The sequence below is a fragment of the Lathyrus oleraceus genome, chromosome 1 (assembly GCF_024323335.1).
Source record: "Lathyrus oleraceus cultivar Zhongwan6 chromosome 1, CAAS_Psat_ZW6_1.0, whole genome shotgun sequence".
NCBI classification, from domain to species: domain Eukaryota; kingdom Viridiplantae; phylum Streptophyta; class Magnoliopsida; order Fabales; family Fabaceae; genus Lathyrus; species Lathyrus oleraceus.
The window spans coordinates 104,797,164-104,802,808 of NC_066579.1; the positions used below are offsets into that span (position 1 = coordinate 104,797,164).

At 38.6% G+C, this 5,645-nt stretch overlaps 1 non-coding gene across 1 annotated transcript; it reads right to left on the reverse strand.

Annotated features, from left to right (window-relative positions):
• Positions 1 to 3,272: 3,272 nt before the first annotated feature.
• On the reverse strand, positions 3,273 to 3,379 carry LOC127116049 (small nucleolar RNA R71). Its single transcript, XR_007801037.1, has one exon. It is a non-coding gene; the product is annotated as a small nucleolar RNA R71 (small nucleolar RNA).
• Positions 3,380 to 5,645: the final 2,266 nt, after the last annotated feature.

A 5,645-nucleotide genomic window follows, 5' to 3' on the forward strand; every position in this document is an offset into this window, starting at 1 on the left:
TTGATAAACAACAAAAACCCTAAAAAATGTTTGTGTGGACCGTTGGATTTGATATGAGCTTTTGAACATAGAATTAGGCAACATTCCATGTGCAAAAGGACTTGGCCAACGCCAACATTTATGAAACCAAGTTATTGCGATTTGAGCTTTCATCTGATGCAAGTATTGGGATCCTCGTGAATTCATCTGCTACATGTTCTTGATACAACTGTTACTTTGAACCTATGTCTAATGCCTTATTCTGAGCTAATCAAGGAGTATGTCATCTGATACTTGAGAAGACAAAGAAGATTGTTAGTTGTGAAGTTGCTTGCTTGGATGTGGCCATCTTTATTTGATTCCTTGCTTGATATTGCTATTTGCTTGCTGATTATAGTTTGGTTCAAAGTCCAAAGGGAAAGTGAGTTTTCTATATGACATTCTTGTCTGTTGGATTGCATCCCATTGGTCAGATCTTTTCAACTCTTAACTTTTAATTTTATGCTTAGGATTAGTCTCTTCATCTCCTCTCACTTCTTAAATTTCAAAATCTCTCCCCCCTTTTTCAAAACCTTTCTTTGATTGTGATTTTAAAATTTAGACTATATTACAAATTAGAAACTTTGGCCTTATGTCATAGCATTTTAAACTCTTTTCTTAATCAAACTTGTAAATGAACTTAACCATATTGACTTAAAATTTCAAAAGACAAAAAGAACTAACACTCATTCAAACTCTTTTAGGCTCCTTTGTGCCTCTTTTCAACTTAAATTTTGATTAAAAACAACCCACTCATTTTGAAATTGATACCACGAACTACGAGGTTTTGATCCCTCATTTTTACGTTGGTACGTAGGCACAAGTCCGAAGGTCTTGTCAAACACAAAAATATAATTAATAAATAATTTTCTCATCCCCGCACTCTATTCATTTCAAACACCTTTTATGCCAAAAATACATACACACATAAAAAAGGGCTCCCTAGGAGTACCTAGGACACTTTAGGTGCTAACACCTTCCTTCTGTGTAACCAACCCCTTTACCTGTAATCTCTGGCATTTTATTAGTTTTGATTTGAAAACTTCTTATCTTTGGGTTTTGTTCGTACTTTTCCCCTTTCCTTTGGAAATAATAAAAGCGCTGATCACACTGAATTACACCGTGTTTTTGACTCGGAATTCACATGTTTATTAGGATTTTATTATCATTTTGTTTGTATTATGCTCTCTTTTATGTTGTTTTCATATATTTAGCACTTTCAGACCCTTTTAGAGGAAACGAAGCAAAAAGACCTAAAATTAGGGTTTTTCTGCGAAAATTGTACACATGGCAGCCGCTATAGGAGAAGCCATGACTCATCATCCCTCAACCAGGAGGTAACCGCCACGTTCCCACGATCTTTCCCATTTACACACATGGCGGGCGCCACCTTTGGAAATCACGTTCCCACTGAGGAGAAGTTAGAGGGCATCATGGTCTTTGCAAGCTGCCGAAATCCTCTATAAATAGTTCGTTCCATTTCATTTTCAAATCATCCAACTTAGTTTACAACATTAAGCCTATATTTATCATTTGTAAAAGCGGTAATCCGTCACATCAGGGGGTTATCGCACCTTAGTGAGATTGAGTTGGGTCACTTCGAGTTGTTGTCGTCTTTATCTTCAGGAATTGGAGGTTTATTTTTCTTGTACCAAATTTAAAGCCCTCCGTTTTGAGCAGGTTCTTATTTATCGCTTTTATTTATTTATTTGTCATCGCTTTACTTTATTTATTTTTCGCACTCGCTTTACTTTATTTATTTCCTGCACTCGCTTTACTTTATTTATTTTCCACACTCGCTTTACTTTATTTACTTTCCGCACTCGCTTTACTTTATTTATTTTCCGCACTCGCTTTACTTTATTTATTTTCCGCACTCGCTTTACTTTATTTTACACATTTTACTCGCTCTTTACGCCTCACATTCTAAAACAAACTTTTCATCATGATCAATACCGTTGTGTTTGTTTGTGTTACCATGTCTGCCTAAATCTTTTAAAGGTTAGAATGTAAGGATCACGGTTAAAGAGATGTTTTACATATCGAATCTGTAGAAATACTTTAAAGGCTATTTTGATTTTTAACTTGAGTTTTCTGAAACAAACTTGGTTAGTTTTAACTATTCGAGGAGTGCGAAAGCACTCTGGCTTAGTAACTAGGAATTTTTATCACTTTAAGGAAAAACTATTTTTGAAACTGTTTTCGAACGCGTTGATAGATTTAAAATCAGGAAACTCCTTGGGTAAACTTTCCAAATCAAAATCACTTTTCAACTAAGTTTATGAGTCTTATTTCTTAAAAATAAGTTTACTACTTTAGCGTTCTGCGCACCTTTTATAAGTGACAATAAAAGGCCTTAATTTAAGGGTAAGCTCGGTTCTGAATACGCGAAAGCGACTATTCCTGTTAAATGGATTCTTTTCAAGAGTAGAAAATATTGCCTCATAAGTAATTCTATTTAGACAATCGAAACATCACTTAACTGACGTGAAATACATTCAGCTTGTCTTTACCTGCATTTATTATTCACCGTTGTTTTGTAAACCCAATATCTCTTTTATACTGCCTTAGATAAGCACCGTAACAATAGTAATCGATAGATTGACGACTTGGTCTCTATGGGATCGATATTCTTTTATATTACTTTGACGCGATTCGTGCACTTGCGAATTCACACGATCAAGTTTTTGGCGCCGTTGTCGGGGACCAACTTCGTCAAATTCCGTACCCTGTTGTTACACCGTCTAGACTAAGGCATTATTAGTCGGTAAATGCGAAGAACCCGTAGTACCGAAAATTTAGTAGATCCTTTAACGGAACCTGAATGTTACACTCGTACACGCCTCTTACTCATCCGAATTAAGAAAGCTATGGCCGAGAATCGCGACCGGAGACCTCTTAAGGAATTTGCCCAACCCTATGACGAGGAACCTAGTTCGAGTATAGTAAACCCCCTTATTCCTGCTAACAATTTTGAACTAAAACCATCTTTGTTGTAATTAGTGCAACGGAACCAATACGCGGGTCTCGCTACTGAGAACCCAAATCAACATTTAAAAGTTTTTATCCAACTAGCCGACACCTTTAAATCTAACGGCGCTTCACCCGATGCGATCCGTTTAAGATTATTTCCTTTCTCCCTCAGGGATAAAGCATGTTCATGATTAGATTCACTTCCATCTAACTCAATAACTACTTGGGAAGACCTTAGGAGACTATTCCTTGCTAGATATTTCCCCCCTAGTAAGACTGCTATTCTTCAAAACCAAATAACTAGATTTACTCAAAACCAAGGAGAATCACTTTTCGAAGCTTGGGAGAGATATAAAGAGCTATTAAGAGTCTGCCCACACCATGGCCTAGAACAATGGCTGATCGCTCATACCTTCTACAATGGACTCCATTATAACACCAAGATGAGCATCGACGCTGCCGCAGGTGGCACGCTGATGAATAAACCTTACCCTGAAGTCTGTGACCTAATTGAGGATATGGCCCAAAACCATTACCAATGGGGAACTGAACGAGCATCAATAGAGAAAAAGGAGACCCAAGATGGAATACATGAGGTAAGCTATCTAGACATGATGTAGGCGAAAATGGACGCTTTATCCCTTAGGATCAAACATATGTCTACAAACACTAACACCGCAGTGGTAGTCCACACAGAGTGCGAAATCTGTGGATCTAAAGGACACGAGTCGGTGAAGTGTAACCTTTTGAACGACCTGAACACCGACCAAGTGAATTACGCCCAAGGTAACCCATTTTCAAACACTTACAACCCTGGATGGAAGAATCACCCGAATTTTTCCTATAAAAACCAGAACCTTATCCAAAATCATGCACCTCAGAGACCACAAGGCTATCAAGCTCAAAAACCAAACCAACCTATGCAAGTTGTGCCTCAGAAGTCTAACCTTGAGAAGATCATGGAGAGCTTTATATCGGGCCAAACTCAACAAAATAAAGAATTCCTAAACCAGAACATTCACGTAAACGAACTTATAACACAATTAGGAACCAAGGTTGATCAGATAATCACTCACAACAAGATGCTTGAAACCCAGATCTCACAGGTAGCACAAAAATAAGCCCCACAAACTACACCTGGAGGCCAATTCCCTGGACAACCTCAACCAAACCCTCGAGGGTAAGCTAACGTTATCTCGTTACGAAGTGGGGCCGCTTATGAAGGGCCTCATAACCCAGCAATGAGCGAGCCCAAAACTTCTAAAGAAAATATACCTACCAACCAAGAAGAGGAACCGGTAAAACCCGAAAAACAAACCGACCAGGAAGGAGAAGCCAAGGATAAAACTTAGAAACCACCACCCCCGTACAAACCACCAATCCCATATCCGCAAAGACTTAAACAAACCAAAGTCAATAACCAATACCAAAAATTTATAAAAGTAATAGAAAAGCTTCATGTAGAGATTCCTTTCACTGAAGTTATCACTCAAATTCTGTCTTACGCCAAATTTCTCAAAGACATCTTAACCAACAAGCGTAGGCTCGAAAATCCCAAATCTTTGGAATGCAACTTTATTTCCGAGGATAAACTCGCTAAGAAGGAGAAAGACCCTGGTAGTTTTTCTCTACCTTGCATTTTAGGGAGTCATGTGATAGACAAAGCTTTCCTAGACTTAGGTGCTAGTGTGGGTTTAATGTCCTTAGCTGTATGTAACAGGTTAAACTTAGGAGAGTTACAATCAACTAAGATGTCCCTCCAATTAGCCGATAGGCCTGTTAAGTATCCTGTAGGCATTTTAGAAGACATCCCAGTTAGGATCGGTCAAATTTATATCCCAAAAGACTTTGTGGTCATGGATATCAAAGAAGACGAAGATATCCATATCCTTTTAGGTAGACCATTCTTATCAACAGCCGGAGCTATAATAGATGTCAAAAGAGGGAAATTAACCTTCGAAGTAGGGGATGAAAAGATTGAGTTCATTCTTTCAAAATTCCTGATGGCACCAATTCTAGGAGACGCATGTTATGCAACCGATATCATAGATGAGTGCATAAGGGAATTTGATCGAGAAGAACCCGTGATCGAACCATTTTCAAACCCGAATGAAAAGGATGTCGAGTTAGAGGAAACAGAACCTCACACTAACGAATGTCTGGATCTTACTCCAGACCTTTCACCAAATTCCTAAAAACCAACTCAAGAACTTAAGGAACTACCCAAGAACCTAAGATATGAGTTTTTGGATGAAGAAATGAACCGCCCAGTAATAGTTAGTGGCACCTTAAACCAAGATGAGACAAATCGACTCTTGAATGTTTTAAGAAGATACCCCTCTGCCTTAGGGTACAACATCTCTGATCTAAAAGGTATAAGCCCATCCGTGTGTATGCACAGGATCTCGCTAGAGGAGGATTCAAAACCTTCCAGAGAACATCAGAGAAGAATCAGCCCTGTAATGAGCGAGGTGGTGAAGAAGGAAGTCCTTAAACTGCTGGAAGTTGGTATAATCTATTAGATCTCTGATAGTAAATGGGTAAGTCCTGTACATCTGGTACCCAAAAAGGGAGGCATCACAGTTGTGTAGAACGAGAAGGGAGAGCATGTAGCTAAACGCATAGAAGGCGGATGGCGTATGTGCATAGATTAT